We start from the raw sequence: 26,097 nt of genomic DNA, 5'->3' as shown, positions 1-26,097 counted from the left end.
GCGCGCCCCGCCCTAAAGCTGCCACCTACGATGAAGACGCCCTCATAGTGGCAGCTGCTGTTCGCAACCCTTTCTTGCCAGCCCCAGCAATACGCGGGGACTTGAATTTGGACGTTTTGGACACCCCTTTTCGACGTCGCCTCCGTACTGCGGGCCTTCGCAGTCGCGTCGTAGCGCAGAAGCCACTACTAACGGCGGTACACAAGGACGCACGACGGCAGTTCGCTGAGTTGTACGAAGCATGGACATCAGAAATGTGGGGTCACGTCATTTGTTCGGATGAGTCGACGTTTTCGACGCGAAAAGACCAAAAATTGCGTGTTTGGAGACTACCAGGCACACGGTGAGGCAAACTACGTGCTTTAAAAAGCAATTGTTTTAGTTAACGTCAACATGCCACGCAGGAACGACCCAGACAACGTGGAAGGTGTTTGTGCCAGTGGAATATCAAGTGTGAGCGTGTGGGGTGCTGTTTCAAGATATGATTTAGGGTCCCTGCAACGTATACGTGGACACTTATCGTCGCAACAATACTGCAATATTTTGAACAATGTGCTGTTGCCATATGCGAGCAGTTTATTTCCTGACGGTGATTACCTGTTCCAACAGGACCGGTCACCGTTACACACGGCGCGGGCTGTCAAGGAGTTCCAGGGGGAGCAGCACATGCAGCTACTGAAATGGCCTCCGAAAGGAGCGGACCTGAATGTGATAGAAAACGTGTGGGGCCGTCTGAAAGCTTCTTTGGCAAGGAAGCCCCTTTATTCCGCGACTTCGGACCAGTTGTGGGCGCAAGTCAGCAACGGGTCGGAAATGCTGAAAGACGATCAGAAATATGTTCGATACTCGTTACCGTCCAGAATAGCTGCAGTCGTTGCTGTAAGTGGTCACATGACTCGCTATTAGATTTGCTTATGTCTTTATATTTGTTCTCATGGTCTTGTTTAACTTGAATTGCAAAAGTGCAATTTTCTCGAATAAAAAGTTCAATAATTATCCCTCTTACACTCACTTTTTTTCTTCACGCGCCAATCTTCAATCCAGATGGACCTTAAAATGCAGAAGGTATCAGCTCAGCGAACAAAAAATGCGGCTAGCAGACGACGAACAAGTGTATCGATAACGTCATGCGCGCGGTGGAAACAGGGTTTCGGAAAGCACATGCTGCGCATGTGCAATGTTTCTAACGATGGCTGTTACGTGGCGCTGATAGTGCCGTCAGCCACGCGCTCGCGTGTTGACCCTAACACTGCCCACCACTGTACTTGACACGTTGTTTTTGCACGGTGATGTGCGCTAACGTCCTTACAAGGTTTAGGACTTCGGGAACACCCTCGCAACGGTTGGTTTCCTCGCCGACGTAGTCGCGTTGGGGGCATACCAAATCAACCACGTGTGGGCTGTGACTCTGAACACCAGCGAAGTGGTGAAGAAATTGGCCGCGCTGAAGGAGTTGAAGGTGAAAGGCCATTGATGTATTATTTTGGACACCGAGGACCAGCAGGTCATGCTTCGCTTACATTGGATGTTGTACGGCGTCCAAGATGAAGACATTCGGACGGCTTTTGCTGCGTACGGGAACGTCACCGAAGTGACGCGTGAACGTTGGCGTGTTCAAGGCATGCGGGAAAAGTGCTCCACAACGAGGACCGTGCTGTTGAAGTTAAAGCCAGGAGTAAAGGAGGACGACCTGCCCTATCAGGTTCGAGTCGCTGGTGAGCTGGCCCTCGTCGTGGTGCCTGGGCGGGCGATGCAATATCTCCGCTGCCATGGCACCGGACACGTGCGACGAGACTGCAAAGTACCGCGGTGTTCCAAGTTCCGGCGGTATGGACATGTCGACGCACCCTGCGTCCGTACGTATGCGTCGGTGACCGGGCTGCCAAATACTGATGAACATGAAGAGCTAATGGACGTCGCCGAGGCTGAGGAGGCCGCGAGGTGGTCGGACGAAATATGCAAAAGGACGGCGACACCAGATGCGGCTGTGGATTGCGGCGGTGACGCCCTGAAAAGGATTGTCCGGCGGGCCTTCAACCTGTAGATGACTTGTCGCCATCAATGAGCCATGAGCTAGCTCCCCAAGACCTATCTGTAATGGTGTCAGATGGTTACGCCGGCAAAGGTGTCGTTCCATCACTTCGGCATTCAGCTGCCGAGTTGCCGCGAAGGCCAAAGTGACGGCGGGAGCTACGGGGAACCAACCGGCACCTAAAGTCAGCGACCTTAAGGGCGCCCCAGAGTCACAGTTGGAAAAGGGCTGCATCCACACACCCTCGACGGCCGCCGTGGCGTCAAAACACCCCCACGCTCAGATCACGATTTACGGAAGCCCAGTAGCAACGACCGGAGTCGAGTAACCTCCGGCAAAGACGCCTCAAGGGCGGCGGCCGTCACTCTGACCGCGTCCCAACGTTCCAGCTGACAAGCGCAGCGGCAACTTTGAGCCGGACGGGCAAGTCACAGCAACAGCGCCGGATGGCAACGCTGGCGATGTTGCTGTCTAGCCATGGGCTAGACGCGGGAGGTTAGCACGATGTGGCCGGTCCCTTTCTTCTTGCGTTAAAATGGCGCCTGTCTTTCCGTTAAATGTCGCTACCATCAACGTTAGGAGTCTGGTAATGAAAAGGAAGCAAACCCAGCTTTATAGACTTGTAACGGAACGAGATAGAGACGTCCTAGCAGTGCAGGAGACAAAAGTTGACGAGGATGAAGAGACCGGCAGCATGGTGTGACATTTAGCGTCAAAGTTTTTTGTAGTTGTCAGTCATGTTGTCGGGACATCGGCTGGCTGTATACTTTTTGTAAAGAAGCTTCCGGGGCTTCAAGTTAACGCCCATTTTTTCCTTGCAGCCCGCTGGTGTGCTATGCTCGACTTCTCTCTGAATAACACCGAGTGGCGTATCATATGCATGTACGCGCCCAACCGGGTGGAAGAAAGGGCCCTTTTCTTTCACGGCCTAGAACAGCAGCTTAGCGCAGGAAGGCAGTTAGTAGTGTTGGGCGACATTAATTGCGTTCTCAGTGCACATGACAAGACAAGCCCTCGGAGTTTCAGAGATGGAAGCACGGTCGTGTTGGCGCGGGTTCTTGAGAACTGGTGCCTTGAGGATGTGGCAGAGCACCTCCAGTGTGTGAGTTCGGTTATGTTTACGCAATTTGAGGCCTACGTCGCGCGAGACTTGACCGTATTTATGTATCTGTCAACATCCTTCCGATGTGCGCTAGTTACAATTTTGTACCGGGGTCATTTTCTGACCACTGTGCAGTCCTGTGCTCGATTGGAACTGTAAAAAAAAGCAATTGTTTCTTGTGGGAAACCTGGAAATTTAATAGTAAGATTCTCCAGTACGAAGATTTTATTTATATTTAATGGAGGCAATTAGCGAGATAGACGCTAGCAAAGACCTTCACATTTGACAGCAGTGGGAGCTCTGCAACAAAACCTTAAAATTAAAAGCCATTGACAGGGCCAAATGCATTCGATGTGAGAAGAGAAGAAAAGAGACCGAATTGAAAACGCTTCTCGCAAAGCTACTAAAGTATGAATGCCGAGCCCCTGGTAAATAAATCGAATACATCAGAAAAATGAAACAAAAGTTAGAACTGCTTGACCAACCGCGCTATCGGGGTGCGCTCGTGAGAGCAAGGGCAGGAGATACCGCGGCGTGCGAAACGCCGTCTAGACGCGCGATTGGTCTGAAAAAATCACGCGCCGAAAATAACCAGAGACATGAGATAGAGTGAAGCGGTACCTTATCAACCGACACTGTCGGTTTCGCATATTGCTCGCTGTTTACACCATATTAAGCATATTGCTCGCTGTTTCGAGCATATTGCTCGCTGTTTTAAATCATATTATTGTTGGTTCAATGATTTGCGTGGGAGTGGCCCTGGCGTACCGAAACTGCACAACAAGATTGATCGTAAATAAGAGTCTGGGGGCCCCCACTAGTGTGCAAGGTTCGGTACGTTAGTGTTGCCCCCTCAGCCCCCTGTTATTTTATTGTATATTGAAACTCTTTGCTTAACCATTCTCAATGAAACGCGTATAAATGGCTTCCGGCTACAAGTTTCAGAAATCAAGCTGCTTGCTTATTCTGACGGTGTGGCCATTTTTTCAACAGACAAGCGTAGCATTAAACAGGCTGTTGACACTGTTCGCGAGTTTAGCTATGTGACAGGAAGTGGAGTCAATTGGTCGAAGTGTCTCAGGCTCTGGCACGGTTCTTGCCCCACGAAAACCAACCACTTTGAAAATGTGCCATGGGCGACAGTTCCGGGCAAGTACTTGGGCGTCCCCCTTATGCGTACCGAGACAGTGCCCAATACTGGCAGGACTAAGTGAAAGATACCCAGGAAAAAGCCGAGAAGTGGAGGAGGTGAGTTTGTCAATCTTTGCCAGAGCCACCCTCTGCAAGCTGTTTTTTATGAGCAAGCTTTGGTATGTGCTGCAGGTGCTGTACTGCTCGCGAACTAATGTGCAGAAGTTTCACCGGATCTTCGCCGTATTTGCGTGGGCTTCCCATTGGGAACGATGCAGCCGTACTAACTTGTTCCGACGGTGGACTTGGCCTTGATCACTTCTTTTCGCGCCAGCTTGTGAACAAGTTTTTGCTTTTTAGAGACCTCACGGATCCATTCCTGCGTACCCAGTGTCAATTGCGCCTCGGTACATGTCTCCTTGAATATGTTGTGACTACCGAGGCCCATGCAGGATAGATTGGCGGGTTCTTTAGAGAAGTTGTGCTCAATACAAAATTTATATCTGTGAGATCTTCAAAAGAATACCTGTAGAGCGAAAAAAAGAAAACGAATTTTATTTTGCATCGTGACATTGTGTCTCTAGTGCCGCTTTATCGGGCTATGTACAGTGGAGGACCAGGAAGCAATTTTTTAAGGGGGGTTGAAAAATGCACGTGCAGCCGGGAACCAAAACATTTTTTAAACTGCACTCGGACACATTGCCAGTGAAAGTGTTCTTGGAGGCAAAGGTATGTTTTTCCCCTTGATGATCCCATTGCATAATTTGTAAGGCACTGGTAACGATTGACCACGTCTTCTTGCATTGCTGGGAGGGCGTGTATTTTTAAGACGTGCTGCAGAGACCTAATAAGAAAGACCTTCCATTGGACCCATATGGAATCCGGTGCCTGAATGTTCAAAACAAACACGGGGTACCCTATGATGCAATCATGCTCCTGGGCCACCACTCTTTGTGGAAAGCGAGAATGGCGGGCTACCATTTCGACAAAGATGCGCGGCTCGATCGAGTCTATTTTCGTGAGAGCGTAGACTGGTTTCTATCTGTTCACAAAGCTGCACCCGAGCTACCCGAATAGCTCCCGCAAGTAGAGCACATCGTGACTCCGCCCGAATTTTAACTCGACGACGCCAGCACTATGCTGGTTGACTAAAGATACTTCCTGTGTTCATTGTACACTGCGTGGTTTTATTGTCTGTGTCTTTTGAGTTATATGTAAGGTTACCAAAACCAGGTAATAATGAAAAAAATTGCCCGCAGCTTCCCTCGGGGGAACACTGAGGAGGATGCGGAGCATATAATTGGTTAACGGGGTGTTAAAGTGCGACTTACTTGGGTCGATGGCTAAATTGGTTAACGTGGTTGTGAAATGGGGTGTTAAATTGCGACTTACTTGGGTCGATGGCTAAACTGGTTAACGTGGTTGTAGGAGGGGGTGTTAAATGAGTGAACACGTACACACGTATGCGAAAGGGCGGCGCTGGTCGAAGGGACGTCGATCATTGTGTTTGTGGATTCCTTGGAATTCATTTCACCGCGACCTTGGACGTCGACGCGCCGTACAAACCAACCGACGAGCGGCAACTGAGCGAACGAGCGCCGACCTTGAGTATATATACAGCACGACGGCGCATGCACTGTCAGCTGTTGAATGTTCTCGAAGCGCGACGCCACATGCGCGTCCACTGGAGAATCAGGAGAATTGTAGATGTCGAACGCGGTGTGTAGAGGAGGAAGGGTGCACAGATGGTGGAGGAGTGAAGCGCGCGCGGTGTGTAGAGGAGGAAGGGATGCACAGATGGTGGAAGAGTGGGCGACGGCGCGACGGCGCATGCGCGCGCGTCAGCTGTCGAATGTTCGAGAAGCGGTGCGGACGGCGCGGACGGCGCACTACAAGGCGCGAGTATAAGATGCTCCGCATCTAAAAAATGTAACCTGTTTGTGCTGTCGAAAAGTAATTAAACAAGTATTGTCGGTGTTGTCCCATATACCATGCTCAGTTGGTATAGTGGTGGACTGTAGGGCTCGAAAGGGAAGCGGTTATCCATAGGTCGCTTGTTCGAATCCGGCTCAACAGGTGTGTTTTTTATGTCATTCATCCTACTTTGCGATAATGTTTCTTCTATGTTTCATTCATGTAACCTGTCTGTGCTGTCGAGAAGTAATTAAACAAGTATTGTAGGTGTTGTCCTACATACTATGCTTGCAACTAGGCACAACAGAATATCACTTGTAAAACGCCACCAATCGTTCCGTGGATAGCTCAGTTGGTAGAGTGGCGGACTTCGCTTGTGCGAATGCGGCTCGACAGTTTTTGTTTTACGTCGGTTTTCCAATTTTGTGATTTGCTTCATATGTTATATTAATGTTATTGTTGGGGCTGTCGTTTAGGGATTAACGTAAATAAGTAATCGTCTGTGTTGACTTATAACAATGGTTGTGAATAGGCGTGATGAGGTGGAGGTTGTGAAACATCACTAGTAAGTAGTTACATGGATAGCTCATATGGTTTACTGAGCCCATCTACACATCAGTATACCCCGTTGAGGGGGAGGTTGAACGTGACATACTGAAAGCGTAAATGTTATGACCATGCGCGCAGGCGCAAGGACATTTTTCTTCCAGATGCACACAGAAACATTGTCATTTGAACAGTGGTTACAAGAAAAGGGTTGCTTCATTTCATGGTTGACAGACTGGTTTATTTGTAAGAAACCCGAGACCACGGTGGACTGTTGGGACAACGTCCTTCTGTGTGTCATTTAGCCGCACACCTGGAAAAGAAACTTGCCTATCACACCATACGGTATCCGATTTTCGGCTGTGGAAAAACAAGATGGTGTGCCTTATCCATACGTCAGCAAAATAAATGGAACTCACTGGGACTAACTCATTATGCCTTTCGATTAGGGCTCACTCGTAATCAGACTCATCAAATTTTTGCTGAAGCAGACTTACTCGGACTTCAACTCGCAAAATGCGTTTCCATCCTAACTCACTCGGACTCAGACTCACCGGTGTTTTCGTGAAACGGACTCACTCGGACTCAGACTTACTCAAGTACAAATCTGCCACACTCACGCCTCAATCTGTCTGAGTGAGCCGACCCATGATTGAGTTTGCCGACTTATGTACAGTACACAGAATTCACAAGGCATGAATTGAGCTCGCTCCTAACAGGCGGTACGAACATCGTTGAAGGACACTGGTAAATTGTGGCAATTCGAGCAAACATACTCCTATATACTATGTTTTTAATGTCTTATAGCCATGTGATCTTCCCTGGTCACATGTTTGTTGAAGCGGCCATGGTCTACAGCTTTGCTGGTGGCCCTAATAATTTTATGTAAAAGGGCAGACGGCAGCAAGCAAGTAACGAAACGTAGTCGAAACAAAATCGTTGAAGATGCAGTAAGAATAAAGTTGTGCGTTGAATAGTTAATGCGCGGTTTAGAGTGGGTGTCATTTGCGGACACAGAGGGTCTGGAAAGTTGCTCGCCTTTTCCAAAGATTGGTCAGACACAGCTATACGCAAGTTACCGTATACGCATATGAATATGCCCGCCTTTGTAGCAGTCACACGGCGTATAAGACTTCCCGATTTTGTCCACGTCGGAAATCTAGTCACGCAAGGCTGAACAAAGAGGCATGGAATAAAGTCGAATTCAGTACTACTGGTCACCTTTAGAGTAAATGTACAGTCTCAGGTGTGTTCCGAAGCCTCCTCCTTGCTTAGTGTCAATTTCTAGATACATAGACACAAGACGTCGCATATTGAGAGATGAGAAAGAAAGGAAAGGAAATGTGGGGAACTTAACCGCTTTAGAAGAGCCATTATGCTACCCTGCACTGGAAAAGGGGATGAGAGAATAATAAAGATGAAAAAAGAGAGAGGTGGGGCCGAACACGCACACTTGAAGTCACACCTCACATTCATTCTAACACTGCAAGTCCGCCAGTGCGAGTCTGCTGCCTTCAAGAAGTTCAGCACTGCCTTAGTCGCCGTCATGCTCGAAGACTTCTCATTACAATAGACGATTTTCGCAAGATTTCGAGAGGCGTATATAAAATAAAAATCGCAATAATGATATTGAGTTACCGGTTTCTGCCTTCATCAGTCTCTCGCCTATGCGAGCTTGAGCGGCTGCTATAGTGATTGTCATTGAGCATCGCAGCGATGAAAGTCCCAGAAGATGTGATGTAATGTCTCCTTGCTACCAAAGTTGTCACAAAAAGGGTTGTCAGCCGTTTCGATTAGAAAATGAGAATGACTTCGTGAAAACCGTCTCAGCCATAAACAGCAAAACAGAATGACACCATTTGGGCGTAGTTCAGTAGGAATGCATACAGCTGTAGAGGAATGTGTTTTTCAATAAACAAAGTGAAATACACGACGAAAATAAAAAAGTGCGTGAGAGCTCATGCTGCAAAGAAGCAGTATCGCGAGTAGCCATAAGATAGAACATACAAAGTATAGTGAAACAAAAGAAAAGATAAATGCACTGCTTAGACGGCAGGGAAGCTGTTGCGTGTACACATGCGAAGAATTTGGTGATTCGGCGACAAAAATAAATGTCAGCTTACAGCGGGGTTGTTTGGTTAGAGGTGAAGGCGGCGGAGGCCCACTGCGTTCTTGCGTAAACAGCGCGGGCAACGCGAAGGGTCGAGGCTCGCTGGGAATCGGGGTGGGCACGCGAGACAAAGTAGGCTTAGCGAGAAGACCTATGCAGCGCCTGTCATCCTTACTCTCCCGCTGAACCCGAACTCACAGGCAGAGGAGGCAACTTGCTCGTTCACCGTGCGTGCTCCTGTCTGTGAAGCGCTGCAGATCTATCGCAGCAGTTTGTAGGCAGCGAGACGAAGAAAAAGAAAAAAAAGGGCGCGAGACGCCATCTATATGAAAGGAACAAAATGCGGGCTAAGTCGGTATACTGCTCCCCTGAGACGTTGCCTCTGCGAGCGAGGAGAGACTGTGAAACTCGAAGAAGCCTCTTAGCGGAGAACTGCGTAGAGAGTCGAATGCTGCGCGTTTCTTCTTTTTTTTTTGCAATAAACGCGAAAGAGAGGTAAAAAGAACGAAATCTCAGAAAGAATTTGAAAAGAAACGCAGATTTTATAAGACGTTCACTGCGATGCTGCTTTAGCTGTTTGTTTTGCGGGTTTAGGAGAGTACCCGAGGCGCCATCTGTAATGTCTTCAACAACACAGTCTTCCAAATCTCGCCTGCAACGAGAACAGGTGGTGGAGCAGGGGATAAACGTGGAACGATGCTACTGCTGAAGCAACATGGCAGCTCTGTAGCAGCATAAAGCTGATTAGAACATGCTTCACGCGCGCAATAGAGAGTCGGCTGCATTAGCCGTATGGTGAAGACGGAGCACCCTGCTTTAGAGCTCTAAGTCGAAATTCACCGGCGGGTGGACGAGTTCCCCTTTGCACTCCCTTTTTCTTTTCTCCTAAAGCCTAAGAAGTCAAAACAGCCCTTACTGAAATTAACCGTATACCATTGCCCTCGTCCTACTCTGTTGGCTGGTGCTTGTAAGCTCGTTACACACCGGCATGCTTTACTTTAATGTGTGTGGCGACGCTCAATAAAGGCCTTTTTTTTTTCGCTTCGAAGACAGGTGGTGCGACTCAGTGTTTCGGCTGAGTTTTTTTTTATTTTATGCATTATGGTTTCGCATTTGTCATGATGCGTTCGAAACGAATTCGAAACACTAAACGATAGGACATAAGGTTCAAGACTAAGACGAAGCGGGATTAGTGTGGACTGATGAATCATACCGGCCATCTAACTTCTCAAATGAGCAATACTTAGTTTAGTGCTCGAAAGTAGATTGACATATCTAGTGACAAGAAAGCAAAGAAACCGGAATGAACTTGATGGCACAAGCGCTTCGCCATCTTGGCTTTTTTTGTTGTTCTTTTGTTTCCTCCACTAACCGCTCGTCAGCAAACTTTACCGAACTAGGACACTGAAGCGTTGACAGCTGTTCGGAGCGGAAAACTCAACAGGCCCCCTAACCGTTTCGCAATCGCGTTCACGTCTAAACTGTCCCGCAGTCAGAAATATTGGGGCTTGGCGACAACCTAAAGCATTAGAAAGACGGTTGTGTTGCACGCAGTGCCAGTGTTCGATCACAATACCTTGGGGCTTCGAGACACACATCTAACTGACTCGTGTCACTCTCATTTTTTTCTCCAGGCTCCACGCGTTGACCTTGGACACTTGCACATGTCGCTTGATTTCAAAACATCAGAACAAAGAAACTACAAAGCCTTATTCTATACCCACGAGCTGCCTACAACGAAAAAACTGCTCCGGTTATCATCTGCAAGAGCGCAAGCCCTCAATGTTCACAGTTTTTCTTTTCTCTTTGTGCACGTAAAAAATAGAGGCATGCCTTTTCATGTCGTCCTGCGAAATGTAGACTTTTATCGAACCCGCATCACAAGAACGCACATTTTACTGAATGGTGAAAATAAATGACTTTGAGAGCAGACAAGTCATAAACAGTTTAAGTGCAGCTTAGACGCCAGTTTGAGGTGACTTCACGGAAAAAAAGGGTAAATATTGTTTCTTTGTCCTTTGAATGCGAGACTAAAGTAGAGCAAGGCACTGACGAATAGCAATATTGTAAAAAGCCTGTATTTCCTTCAAGTAGAACTTGATTTCTTCTATATATAGTACAGAATAGAAACGTCTTCCAGGGCTAGAAGCTGTGGTCAGCATTTTGACTGCATGCACGAGGTGTTATATACATGACAGCGTGATCAAAGTAACCATTTTGAGTACAAAAATAAACAATGTTTGACACTCCCCTATATGTTCTATGACAGGACATGCGACAATGGACAACGTCAATACTTTTTTACACAACTGACAGGAAAATAAAATAAGACATGGTAATTTTTATATGCGCATTCTGGATGAATATTTACGTTCACAAGTAAATAAAATAAATTTTAAATTTTTTGTGCGATAAATTACCTGCGTAAATACATATTTATAATTTCCGGCATATTGTGTCTATTGTATTGTAACTTATGTTGGGCGTGAAAGAGTGGCACCAACCCATGTTCAAGGTCTTTGCAATCTGCAGGTATGTTATGATGTTGCAAGGTCGCTAGTGATGTAATAAAAACTTTGTATTCTTTCCTTACGAAATAAAACAATCATGATATCGATCCATATAATTCTGCACTTTTGTGACATTATATTTTGTTGTTGATCATGACCTAATATTATTAATAAGCCGGATAAGTGCCTTTTGTAATCAGATTTTTTATTTTTGTTCGCGTGGTGGTCGGCCATAATACACTGCAATAATTAAATTGTGTATTGAACAATGTGTGAAAAGTTTGTAGCTTGGCTTTTGTCGGCATGAAAGCTTTGCAGCCAAATAGCACAGTGGCAAGTTCTGAAAACTGCTGGCGTTTCATTCGGCGCTGACAGTACGTTACACAAGGTCCTGGTGGGTCAAAATTATTCGGCAGCAGTTAGACCCAGGCGACCTCATCGCCTTCTGGGTAGCACGGGCACTTTAAATTCGCAAAATTCAATCAATGATTAGCTTTGTTTAGGTAGCTTGTTAAGAATAAAGTTCATTGCCAGCTGCAGAACTCAGAAAAACAGCTTCACATAAAATACTTGTGCCATTATTCCGCTTCTTTTGGGCCCTTTTCTGCGTACAGTTAACAATGACTGGCAAAAAAGGGTGAAGCTGTTCACAATATATCGCCTTTTTTTTCTTGCCGGGAACTGTTCTGTGTGAGGTGAAAGATTTTTTTTTTGTACACTCGTTGTTCCTCTCAAGTCTGATACCCGCGTGTGTGCTTTGTATTTGTTTCGTTCCCACCACCCTCATGAGACGGCGTCCCGCAATCGCCTTCCTTCACAATAGGACATGCATCGGCCACAATTTCGTATTCAGTACCAGACTTCGACGTGACTGTCGCTTTAGTTCCGCTCCGCGAGCAGCACGCATTCTTCGGCGCAAAGGGTGGCCTTCTCTGAATAGCGAAAAATATTCACTCGACTGCTTGTCCTTCTTTGTTATTTTTTTTAGAAAGCTCGTTAGTCTCACTTTTTCCGTAGCTTGTCGTCGTCTTTATTGTTAGCATGCAAAACAATTCTGTGTCTTCTGTGTACGTAGTTGCGGAGTCGTCGGCTGAGGGACTGTCTCACATTTTTGTGGAGGCAAGAATGTTTGCCATGCGTGGAGTGTGCCTAGTGGCGTCCCGTTGCCCATAGCCATGCTCTCCTTCTCTCTGTTTACCTCACTCCCCTCACGAACGCACACGCATACACACATGCGTACACTTTCTTTTTATTCGTTTAACGACGTTAAAAGATGCTGTTGGGCTTCTCTCTTTTGTACTCATGTCCATAAATCGCATCGTTCTACTCAGGTCTGTACGTGAACAAGTATCATAGTACTTCATCCAGTGGTCAAAGCTAGTATTAGTGAAAGTGTTTGCCCTATAATCTATCTATCTATCTATCTATCTATCTATCTATCTATCTATCTATCTATCTATCTATCTATCTATCTATCTATCTATCTATCTATCTATCTATCTATCTATCTATCTATTTATCTATCTATCTATCTATCTATCTATCTATCTATCTATCTATCTATCTATCTATCTATCTATCTATCTATCTATCTATCTATCTATCTACTTAGTTGTCTGTCTGCCTGTCTGTATCTGCAGCTTTCTTTCTTTTTTTCTGTCTGTCAGTCTGTCTGTTAGTCAATATTTTATTAAGCGCGCCCACGAGCAATTGCAAGATCATTGTGGTGATGCATGCAAGAACAAAAATAAAAGTAAACAATGCCGTAAAGATAGTCTACACGCGAAAATACGAAGAAAAAAAGAATTTTGAAAAAGTGAAAGTCAATACAGAACACAACACAACAGGAGAAATATTATATATTTCTATTGTAAAGTAATCATTGTATATTACTATATATACAATAATTATTACAGTTCGCGTGGCAGGTTGAAAGAGAAGAGGATTTTAACAGTGTGCGACACAATGTTAGAAAAGTGCGAAGCTCAGAGGAAAGCAACGATTGCGAGCTGTGAAAAAAGATGAAGATCAAGAAAATTAGAAAATTACAAAGGCTTTGTGTCATATGTTCGGTAGACAGGATAGACTGGAAGCTACACCGTGAAACAGCCTATGCTCTCTTGTTATGTCATGAAAAATTCTAAAAGCAAGACAACTGATTTGTTCCCGACTTGGGAAGGTAGGTTGAACAAGCTAATACATAACAACAGCAATAAATAATAATAATAATAATAATAATAATAATAATAATAATAATAATAATAATAATAATAATAATAATAATAATAATAATAATAATAATAATAATAATAATAATAATAATAATAATAATAATAATAATAATATTAATAATAATAATAATAATAATAATAATAATAATAATAATAATAATAATAATAATAATAATAATAATAATAATAATAATAATAATAATAAAATCAGATCTTGCCTGCGCTTTAGGGTTGGCTTTGCTGCATAAAGCGTACTAGAAAGGAGAAACAATCTTCGCAGGCTAAAGGAGACCTTGTATATTTCATGGCATGTTTTATGAGCGTTTTATTAGGACAGCGAACTACAACTGCAATTAAGACACACTTTAACCATCGGCGTTGCTGGAAGGTTATGCGTAGAGTGCAAACTGGTGACATGTCCCTGTGTGTTCGGCGTGTAACGCGTGAGTGAGAACATGTAAGCCTGACGATTACTCAAGCAAAGAGGAAACGCGTCAGCTCTCTTTTGTCAAGCGAAAGACCAATGGAGGAGGGGGGAGGGGGTAGTTCAGAAAGAGGAGGCTGCTTGCCTCCCGTAGAAAATGTGCACTTTTAAAAGCGGGTGGAGCTCTCACGCATATTATCGTGATAGGGAGAAGCAGATGGCTGATACTTTTGTATGAGCCATCGCCCTTGCGGGGAAACGGTGACTTATTAAAGACGATAGTCTTTTTGGGGATCTTCAACGCGAAAATTTTCGTCTGTCTGTCTGTCTGTCTGTCTGTCTGTCTGTATATTTGTCTGTTCAGCCTTAACGGTATCCTAAATGGCACCAAAGTGACCAAACGACATTCCAAACGGCCGACCCCATCCGCAGCGCCCACCAGTATTGATCAAGGTTCAGCGTTCATACTTGAGCAAATGTCAAGTAAAAGCAATTATCGCGCATTTCTGAGGCACCATAACAACACGTCAATATTATTTATGAGTATTTTTTACTAGAAAAGGCATACATAAGTAATTTTAAGGATCGTAGCCTTTATAACGCTCTGCTGGCCATGTTATGCTTGCGCGAAACGGCAAGTATTTCCAACGCTTTGCTAAGACGACACGGTGGTGGCACCTACCCGTCGCCTTGCGTTCTACACCTTATCGCCTCAGAGACGGGCACGCACAGCGCGCGCCCCGTTTTCCAGGATAACTGCTAGATAGTGCTCATGACACACGTGTGACGTGACTTGATGCACTTGTTCGCCTCCGCTGCACGCTCGATGCACTCTAACGCTGCGCCTCCAGAATACCATTCACCGATTTTCTAGCGCAGAGCATCAAATAAACGTGTTGTTCACTCTGTCCAGACGCAAGACTATCGTCTTTCGACGACATTTGCAGTGTAACATGCAGATACGGGGCCAAATTTTTTCCTCTCGTTCTTGCGATTCTCTTCAGCGCTATGCAAAAACCATAAACCAGAATAAGCATTAATTTTATTGTTATTAGTGCAAAATTCACAGCGTAATAATATATGTAGAAGGTGGTGGTGAAGTAGGTTTTTGGGGTTTAACGTCCCAAAACCACCATATGATTATGAGAGACGCCGCAGTGGAGGGCTCCGGAAATTTCGACCACCTGGGGTTCTTTAACGTGCACCCAAATCTGAGTACACGGGCCTACGACATTTCCGCCTCCATCGGAAATGCAGCCGCCGCAGCCGGGATTTGAACCCGCGACCTGCGGGTCAGCAGCCGAGTACCTTAGCCACTAGACCACCACGGCGGGGCAGGCGGTGGTGAAGTCAAAAACAGCAATGGGACCACGCCTTTTCAATACGTAGCTTACAGCATAAAAAAACATACGTACTACAAATTGAGCGCAATGGTTATCCTATCATCGCTTACGCTACAGGCTGTCAACTTACTCCGACTAATATTGCAACAGTCGGAGCAAGCGCTGCTTTTTTGTTATGTGCAAGTCCTATTAAGGGGCAATTTAACATTAGTGTTTTAAGTTCAAAACGATGATACTATTATGAGAAACACTGTAGTAGATGGCTGAAGAAATTTCAATCTTGTGGTGTTCTTTACCGCGCACTGCCGACGCTTTAACACGCAACGCCAGTACATGGGCCTCTGGTATTTTGCCTCCATCTATCTGTGACCGCTGCATTCGTTATAGAACCTGTGACATTCGGGTCGGCGGCTGAGCAGCAGAACCAGTGCTTCACTGAGGTGGACAAGGGGACAGTTCCATTGACACAGTCAAGAACAGTGGTTTCCGGAATATCTGTGACACCAGCGTAGCGAGATTTATATATATCAACGCTTACGCGGCACACCAGTTAAAACCTGAGCACACGAACCTAGACAGCTGTCACGCAGTCCTCCGGAGACTTCGAAGAATTTACTCTGCGATAAGGAAAAAAAAACAGTTTTTCAGGATTACTGAGCTACATATATTTCGTCGATTGAAGGCCAACGTTCAGCGAAGCACATAAACGCTGACTTGAAGAATAAGAGTTAGAGTAAATTCTTATGCAAACTGGTGTAATAGTTTATTGCTATAGTTGCAGGCGTGGAGTGTATAGAACCGTGTTTATAAGTCGGAATAAAATACTATCTGGCGTAGGCCTAATCTGAGATGTATAAGGCTAAACTTTCATCTCAAAAATCGCGTTCCAGTGGAAAAAAAAACGTGTGACCGGCATCTTTCTGACCTCTACAAGGACTCTAGAGGTCGTTTCAAGAGCTCTACAACTGATAAGAAGGATTCGAGAGGCAGGGGCGGGTGAACAGAAATGGGTTTCTTGGGGTATAAGCTCATCTCTTACGGTAAAAATTCGCCCTCTCTCTAGCTGGTGAACCGTAGTCACATTTCCTGTTAAAAAAGATATAGCAATTTAAAGTTCGCTGCTGGCTGCGAATGCAGTAACGACGTACGACGCGAGTGCTTCTGCGACGCGGAATAATCACCCCTCGATTGTCGCGCGCTGCTATCACCATTCGCTGCCGCTTATCCGTTCCCTCGAGAAAATGCCCGCGTGTGCGAGTGCGATGCGCTTGTCGCGCTGTTAAGCCTTCCTCTTGTCATTCTTCTGTTTCTTTTTCACCCATCGCATTTTATGGCTGATACAGAGAGGCCACTCGTGTTGGTCTCGGGGGACGTGGTATGTGGAAATGGCGACCACGAGAGAAAGTGGGGCTGTGGCTACCCCTCCTCTCCTTCCTTGCCTTTGAGCCTGGGCGCCTGGTTTGATGCCCGCATAGCACTGATTGAACGCTGTTGTGTTTCTTTCTTCTCTTTTTGTCATTGTTTTTGTCGACGGGGTGCTGAGAAATCCTTCTCCATTCTACTCCGGCGTTTCTCTTTCGTGTTTCTGTTGTTAGTATGGTTTCTTTTTCTTGGACCATCAGAGGGAGTACATCGCGTGCACGTGACCAGAGCCTCTGAGATAAGGCCAGATGGTGTCAATGCAATGGACCTTGAAAGGGTAGTGATGTTGTAGCCCTTCTTCGCGGAACGCATTTGTGCGATGTTATTTGCTCAGCGCTGTAACACCGCGCACACATAGATTGTGCTTCATCTTTCTGCAGCTTTGTTTCTTGTTCGCTTTTTTTTACCTTTTTCTTCCTTTCTTTCTTTCTTTCAGTGCGGCCGTCACTTTCAAAACGTATTTTGGCGTAAACAAACAAAATACAAGTTTTTACGTACAACAGAAGCAAATGAGAGAAGAAAAGAGCAGACAGGTGTTCGTTTTTCATATCTGGCCAGTTTCTAGTCTTCGCCGCACCCCTTTACGACGTTTAGGCTGAAAAAAAATTAAAAAACCAAACTCCCTCCCAATATTGCAGCCACGTTTCAGTTACTAGTCCGTATAGCGAGGCAGCCCTTTTTCGTCACCAGATGTGCGCTCTTGTCTGCGCATTATTTCGAGCAGATACGAGGAGGCCTTTTTACCCGCATCTTTACTCTATACGTTATTGTCATTGAGCTTTGTACTAATATTTTATACGTGTCATTGTTTGTGATACGTCTTAGCGAAAAAAAATCAACAATACTATTGTTTGGACGCAGATCTGGCCGGGATGCTGGCGTATAAAAAAGTACGCATTGTTTATCTGGTCCCCTTTCTAATCCCTGCCTCCATGTCACTTAACTTTTCTTTTGGCGGACATTTTAGTCCATGCCGTTTACTCCTTTACGGCTGGCCAGACGTGTGTTTAGTTGTCGCATAAGGTAGCGCGTTTTCACAAGAAAGCACTTGCTTAGAAAAGATACAGCCTATCTGGCCTATCTGTTCAGTTCTATTCTATTGTTTTGCTGTGGAGAGATTGGGGTCCATATTACCTTGGCTAGACCATATCAATACGTTCTGCAGCGAAAAAAAATGAAGGAATCATAATGAACGGTACTCAATAATGAGCAAACAAAAAACCATAGTAGCCCACTGAAACCAGTTGAACTATTATGCCAATGTACACTTTGCTTGCAGCAGTTCACACAGTCATATTATGTTCACACGCACTTTTTTTTTCTACTGTCAGTGTATGCACTAACACACCACTTCATACATGTCAACCCCCGGCTGTCTGTCACAGGCGCTTATCCAGCCTGGTCTCCACTGTGTTTCGAAATACTTTGCAGCCTAGTATTGAAAATCTAGTATAGTAAACTCATATGGCTTAGCTTGAACACAAGGGCGAACAAAAAGACGAAGCAGTTCGTTTGAAAATAGTGGTTTGACCGTTGCACGGCCTCCTCCAGTATTGTGCCCATCAATGCAGGTCCTCAATTGTTCTTGCTTATTTTGGAGGATACGGTTTTTCCTACTTTCCTAAATAATTATTGCTTTGCACTCTTCGTTCTTTGGTTCAAACTTTTTTCCCTAAACGCCTCTAAACGTTTCCATCGTTTGCCGTCGTAGTTCTCTCAATTTTTTCTCCCTTGATTTCTACTGCGACGTTAGGTGAGAATTCAAAACTGCATTTTTCTGTATTCTCGAGCTTCCCCAAAAAACGTATTTTGTGGGGAATAACCGCAACAATAACTGATTATGACAACGGAGAATAAATTATGAAGAACGGGACTTTTTAACTTCGCGTGTAAGCTTTGTTAAAAATTGAAGGAAAGGACACTTTGCGAATTCCGAAGTGTATTCGGTGAAAGCCTGAGCACAATAAGACAGAGTCGGTCAGAATGGGTCGAAACGTGCGTCTTCCTTCTTGCACAAGTGGGCACGCTGGTCATAGCGACACTACACAAGCAAAACGCGAGCGTTGAACACTGTGCGACACGACGCGTGACCGATGCGACTGGTGCCCGTTTGGCGCGCCCACAGTTAGCACAGTTCCTGGATCCGGACGGACGTCGGTCGCCGCTAGTATGAGACATTAAAATATATCACCTTGATACTTTCAACCACGCAACCTTTCAGTACCTGAACGAGTTGGGGCCTTCAGTCGTTATTTCTTTCTTACGCACGTTGCAAAGTGATGTTATATTTGTAATTTGGCAAGCCCGCACATTCGTCCTCACCTCATCGCCATAAAAGCGTGGTCGTCAGAAGTTAAAGATCTTCCCTTTCGCCCAAATTGTCTCGGGGTATCTGGCCGACGCTGCCTGCCTCCCTATGTGAATGGTTGGGCGATTGAAACACCTGCGTCACTTTTCTGTGAATGGCAAGAGGAGCACGCTCGTATTTCCCCTCGCTAAAGCAGATGCTGAGATGGCGAGCGTGAGGGCTACGGAAGAAAGCAGTAGACCCCCCCTCCCGCCCCCGCAAACTTGCATGTGAACCCTATTTGCCCACTCGCTCTGCCTAAGAGCAAAAGTAATCATAACATAACGCAAAAGTTATAAGTTCTCCACCCCGCATTAGGGGTATATAGTGGTTCTGGGGCTCGACTGCTGACCCGCAGGTCGCGCGATCGAATCCCGGCCACGGCTGTCGCATTTTTGATGGTGGCGAAAATTTTTCAGACCCGTGCACTTAGGTGAGTGTTTTAAAACCCTAGGTGGTTTATATGTCCGAAGCCCTTCATTTCAGCGTCTCTCACAATCGCATGGTGTTTTGGGACGTTAAACGCCAACAAGCATTCTCATTGCGATTATTTCCTTCCAAGTGCAGATCGAAACCACGTCGTTTGCGTGGCAAGCAGGTGTTCTACCATACGGCCACGCCTCTACTTGATTATTGCATTCCGGTGGTGTTATAACTCATCAAAAACACACTCCCGGCGAGAGTAAAGAAGTTCGGGTGTATACAAACACGCCCTCGAAAGTACGCTGGTCATATGCGTATTCGCATGCGCCGTTTTTCGATAATCGATACTCTCCCGTTTGCGGGCTTGGTGACGATAAGCCGTTTATGATTTGAAAATAACATAATATTTTGTCGACATCACTTGTCATCTAACGTTGGCACATTTCATTTTCGCGTGTCATTTTTCACACATGACAGCCGTTACTGCCCGTAACAGAGAGGTGGCGCTGTAGCACGTGGGGTGAATAGGGTACCTCGATGTGCGGAAGCATATCAAGGCACTCGCTAGGGGAAGGTCCTATTCAAGGCCTTGAGGAATTACAAAGTAGGGAGGGAGCATTGAGGAAGGCTATAGAAAGAAAAAAAACGAATAGTTCATCTGGCAAGCAGGCGCACAAACTTCGCGTGTCCCCCTTTTCCCGGTAAAGGAGGTACCTCTAATTTTCTATTTGTTAACTGTGCCTAGGATGCATCATGTACTTCAAAGACCGTTTTTGGATATCGCCTCTTGCCATTCCTCTTATCATCTTCAACTTCAGGAACATTCGTCCCCCTAACACTTCCTACTCTTCTCTCTCTTCATTTTGTGCTCTTCATTTAGGCCCTGGTGTCCGGCGCGGCTGCAACGCCTGCTCTCCCATTAAAGACTCGTTCTCAGGGCCATGTTTTTATGACACTCGCCGGGGTACTTGGCGCGGAATGAATGCCGTCCACTATCCAATGGGACCAGCGCGAACCTCGGCCAACGTCGGTGCGGACCACTGCAGCGCCGGATAATGGTAGCAGCTGCATAAACGAATCTGCTGAGAAACTGTTTTCTTACGATTCGCGTGGTTACACTGTTATTTTCGTTACTGGCTCGTACAGCACTCAGAGGGCGCTAGTATCGCATGCGATAAGCCATGGGGGATGACGCTCAACACATAAGAGAACATTGTTGAAAAAAAAAAAACACTGATAAGGAAAAAAAGTATAAGCTAGAAGAAGATATTCTTCAAGAGCCTGTATGGTGGTCATGCAGTCTCGAGCCAGAAAGTCAGTCCGTACGTGGTCCCGAGGCAAAACATTTACAAGACGTGGGCTCCATGCAAGCGCGAATTCCTGCTACTTAGTGCAAGACGTTTGTCAACTAATGGGCTTCTGCCGATTGCCACTGTAAGTTGGAAAGCTATATACTACAGGCCAGATTGTTTATTTGCAGACTATGTTTCAAGTCAAAGCAAAGCGGGCACGTAGCTTTCCCGAAAATTCTGCTTCCCGTAATCTTCTGTTGGGAGTATATTGCTAAGCTATATCAGAGGGAACACTGAAACTACTTTTTGAAGGTGATAGCAGCTTCACACAGCTTGCGAATTGAAGGGTGTTCGTGTCACTAAATACTCAAGCGGAAAGGCATCACTTCCTATTCAGTAAGTTGCATTCGTATCGATGCGTTGGAAGGAATTCTCGATTGAGCATGAACTTGCTGTTGCCTCTCATATTGTTCATGACAGCGCTATATGCGAGAGTTGAGCTTAAGTTTTGCGCTGACCGAATAATTTTCAAAGCACAACGCTGTGCGTTCAGACTGCGTGACGTTATTTTGTATAGCTGACTCATTACGAGTGTGCGTAGTCAAGCAATGCGCAGACAGCCGCTGAGCATCGCGTTTTGTTCATTATCAAAGACACATTAATAGAGAGCGTGAAAAAATATTCAGGAGAAGCTTTCTAAGCAAACAATTTTTCACTTTCATGACCTGGACCCTCTTTCTTCTTGCCGAATAAGGGATCTTGAGAAATAGTGATGACGACAGCAAACATAAAATATTTTCACGTGTGATTATCGCATTACGTGCGGGTAACTGGTGGCAGTAAAAATCGTAAAGGGAAGTCTGGGAACGTTAATGGCTAAGAGCAGACACGCCGATCTTGGGATCATTCCAGGGAAGAGGGGGCGTAGGCCTTCTCATATGGTGCTTCAACGAGAGGAGCCGCAGTAGCAATGCTGGGCAGCAGTATTCGCCTTTGGTGCCACTAACCTAGTTTTTTTCTTGCCGTGTTTTCCGTCACGTTGCTTCTTCAGTGTTCTAACACTGTCCTTCCGGATCGCGCTAGTGGAGGCGATCAAGTGGGGATCCCGGACGCGCCTGTACGACGATCCTGTGCCACTTTCTTCGGCACGGTCGGTCGATATGAAGAGAGAGCCCAACCCCAACACTGAGTAATCTCTCTTCGGCCACCGCTCAAGGCCGTACGTCAGGGTCCAGCCTTGACCTTGGGTCAAAAGGGACCCATGGCGTTCTTCTGCCTCCTCCGTTTCCTCTGGTATTTTTTCGACCAGCTTGGTCGTATGCCTCACGCGTCGATTGGATAATAAAATACCCGCTGGTGAGCTGTATTGCTTGGCCGACCATGGAGGGGATTCCGGGTTTATGACTTCGATCAGGCTGGCTACGAGCTTCTCGCCAATGGAGCTTTCGCGTCTCATTGTTGCCGTTCTCGCGTTCAGCGAGCACGCTGGGATGCTATATAAGAACGAAGGGTGGTGTTTCGGATAACTTTGTTTGCAGTTCACCGGCATTCGGGGTGAAGTGAATGGGGGAGAATTGGTTGGCTCACCCGTAAGTCCAGCTTTTAGATGCGGAGCATCTTATACTCGCGCCTTGTAGTGCGCCGTCCGCACCGCTTCTCGAACATTCGACAGCTGACGCGCGCGCATGCGCCGACGCGCCGTCGCCCACTCTTCCACCATCTGTGCATCCCTTCCTCCTCTACACACCGCGCGCGCTTCACTCCTCCACCATCTGTGCACCCTTCCTCCTCTACACACCGCGTTCGACATCTACAATTCTCCTGATTCTCCAGTGGACGCGCATGTGGCGTCGCGCTTCGAGAACATTCAACAGCTGACAGTGCATTGGCCGTCGTGCTGTATATATACTCAAGGTCGGCGCTCGCTCGCTCAGTTGCCGCTCGTCGGTTGGTTTGTACGGCGCGTCGACGTCCAAGGTCGCGGTGAAATGAATTCCAACGAATCCACAAACACAATGATCGACGTCCCTTCGACCAGCGCCGCCCTTTCGCATACGTGTGTACGTGTTCACTCATTTAACACCCCCTCCTACAACCACGTTAACCAATTTAGCCATCGACCCAAGTAAGTCGCAATTTAACACCCCATTTCACAACCACGTTAACCAATTTAGCCATCGACCCAAGTAAGTCGCACTTTAACACCCCGTTAACCAATTATATGGTACGCATCCTCCTCAGTGTTCCCCCGAGGGAAGCTGCGGGCAATTTTTTTTACTCTGCTTTTTTGAGACGCTTACCGCCGTTCCTTCGCATCCCTTCTTGCCTACACCATTCTCATCGCTACGTTGCGTTTTATTGCTTTTTTTTTCAATGACGCATCGCCTCATGCAAGCTTCTTAGAGAGGTGTCGCTGCTGCCCATACTCACCAACGGCGTGCTAACTTGTAGCGTTGAAAGATGCCGGAGTTAGTGTTCCAGATAGGACTATTCCTGGGGTGCTATGCAAGATGAACCGCCCATCCGCGGTGGTCTAGTGGCTAAGGTACTCGACTGTTGACCCGCAGGCCGCGGGATCGAATGCCGGCTGCGGCGGCTGCATTTACGATGGAGGCGGCAATGTTGTAGCCCCGTGTGCTCAGATTTGGTTGCGCATTAAATAACCCAAGGTGGTCGAAATTTCTAGAGCCCTCCACTACGGCGTCTCTCATAATGATATATGGCTTTGGGACGTTAAAGCCCATAGATCAATCAATGCAGGATGAACTGAGCTTCTTGGGCAGGCGAGTTTGCTCCGTGTTTGCTCTACGGCGGCTATGGCATGAAAATAGTGTGAAGCGCGTGATAGCAGCGCAGACAAAAATGGCTACGAGAACGCGCATGGCGTCATAAACGCATGAAGGCGACTTGTGTTTGTTATCAAAGAAACAACGCGTGCGTACACGTCAGTGCTGCCACTCAGTCAACATTTCAAAAATGCAGCGATGTCAAGGTGATTGTCCTGCTATCTTCTTGCAGACTCAACACTCGTCTCCCACAGGCGAGTTCGGGGGCATTTATCCTCTTTCGGGCAGGTTACTTCGTTCCACATGAAGCATACGAATTTCCACTCTCGAAGGCAGCAAGGTGGCAGACGCAGTGCTGCTCGTTTCGCATCTTTCAAATATTGCAGATAAATATAGAGACAGGTTGTCATTAGGGGCGTTTGCATCATGGCGGAACCACGGCTGTGAGTGGATACGTCGTGAGCATGGTGAAATTGAATGCGATACATCGTACCTACTTGATGATAAAACTTTTAATTCCGCGTGCCTGTGTGCATTGTTAGAGTGATAAAGCTTATAGATGAGTCGTGCCGCTCGCTGGCGCTGTGGCTTGAGCACTGCTCCTTTGCATGAGCAAACGTGTTGTGTGGACACGACCTTTCCCCGTGGGCGTCTGTTAATCGAACTGATTGACGCGTGAACTCAGATACAGAGTCTTTGATTCTGAAAAGGCCCCAGTTCAACTTGTGACGGTCATGGTGCTGGCGTGACTTTTAAGCGTTTCATGTGGTGGGCGCTAAGCAGCAGCTTCTTTGAATATAAAATATTTTTGGTCAGCTTGTACTACTTGTGCAAGGCTGGAGCCGTAGAGGAGCTGTTGATTACCTAGCTTCTCTAAGCTTTTTAAGTCGGTTGTCTCCTTATCTGCTTGGTTAATTTCAAAGTGTAGACCCCATCAGCGCTGTCTTAATTTTAATATAATATTAGCTTTAGAATAATGAACACAGCTATAAACCGTTTTGTCCTACTTGATAAGGATTCACTTAAATAACAATCATTATCTTGGGTGCTATTGGAAGGTCTCATGAGTATGAAGATATTTTAAGTAATTCTGATTGGTAATCATTATCTCGGATGCTTTTGGAAGGTCTCATGATTATGAAGATATTTAAAGCAATTCTGATCGGTACGCGCCTAATTATCTTTGAATTATTAAGGCCTAATTAGCATAGCTTTACTTAGCGTGTTCATGGTTACGTCACGGTAGTAAGCATGGTTTACTTAGTGCGCCGACTAGCATGCTTTCGTTAGCAAGGTCCTAGCATTACATGGCTTCATTAGCGTGATCTTATTAAGATGTAACGTAATTACATTTGTGTTATCATGACTTAGCTTAATTAACATGGTTATGGCATGTCCTCTCCTAACTAGCCAAGTATACCACCTAGTCAAGTGGCTAATTAGTAGGCTGCACGTACTCGCGTGTTAGCAGGCGATGAAGAGGCCGCACACCGGCCGAGAAGCGCGCTAGAATGCACAGGCATACTACGATGATTAATACGTGACCACGGGTTAAAAGCTGCGGTCGGGATCATGTAAGGTGCTCGGCCGCAACTAATCTCAGAGGCCGCCATGCTGATTATTGTAAATCAGACTTATTGTAGGCATTGAAAACTTCGAAAATTGTCATCAGGAAAAGTTACCGGCATCTTCATTGCATGGGTGAACTTTTCCACTTAGTAGAAAGACAAACTGATACGAGGAAATGCTTCTGGTTTGAAAACGCCACCTAGCTTTGTCGACCATCTTTGACGCGATGCCTGGTTTTATCATAACCAGTGAAACTCGGAGTGCTGAGAGGTATATTACCGACGATAGTCTTTCTTATGGGACTTTGGAAATATTTCTTATGGAAATATTTTGGTCTATCTGTCTTTTCATCTGTCAGTCCGTTGGTCTGCTTGTCCGCCGAAACGATACGCGAAACAGCCAAAATCTAACCCCATGCGCCGCGCCCACCAGTATTGCTCAAGTTTCAGCATTCATACTTGTGCAATTGTCAATTAAAAAGCAAATATTGCGCATATATGAGGCACAAAAACAACCCGACGTTATTCTATAACACGGTAGACACTGGTCGATTATGAAACGAATAACAGTGCCTACAACTCAGAAAGAGTAAGAGAGACACCATGAGTCATGACTAACCTTTTTATTTTTGTTTTGTTTTTACTAGCTCTTCGTTTCATGTCGTGGATCTGCAGAGACATATGCTTTGTTGTATGCGCTACTATTCAATTCATAACGCGCAATAGCAACTAGCCCAACGTCACCTTCTTTTTCCGGTCAGTTATATTTTCGTGTACCTGCATACACACGCAATATTCCTCGTCAAGCAAAACAATTGACTAAAAAGAATGCATAATGCTTCGCGAATGTGAAGCTGAGGACCCTCGCTCATTCGAGCATAGCGAGCATTTTTCAGTGAATTGAAGTCAAGAAAGG

At 46.0% G+C, this 26,097-nt stretch overlaps 1 protein-coding gene across 1 annotated transcript in view; it reads right to left on the bottom strand.

Annotated features, from left to right (window-relative positions):
- Positions 1-26,097, bottom strand: part of LOC119161941 (frequenin-1) — a 355,468-nt gene that overhangs the window by 255,060 nt on the left and 74,311 nt on the right. The gene's annotated exons all lie outside the window — the stretch shown is intronic.

The sequence above is a fragment of the Rhipicephalus microplus genome, chromosome X, assembly GCF_043290135.1.
Source record: "Rhipicephalus microplus isolate Deutch F79 chromosome X, USDA_Rmic, whole genome shotgun sequence".
NCBI classification, from domain to species: Eukaryota; Metazoa; Arthropoda; class Arachnida; order Ixodida; family Ixodidae; genus Rhipicephalus; species Rhipicephalus microplus.
The sequence above is the reverse complement of the archived record's forward strand: the minus strand, read 5'-3'. Positions and strand labels throughout refer to the sequence as shown.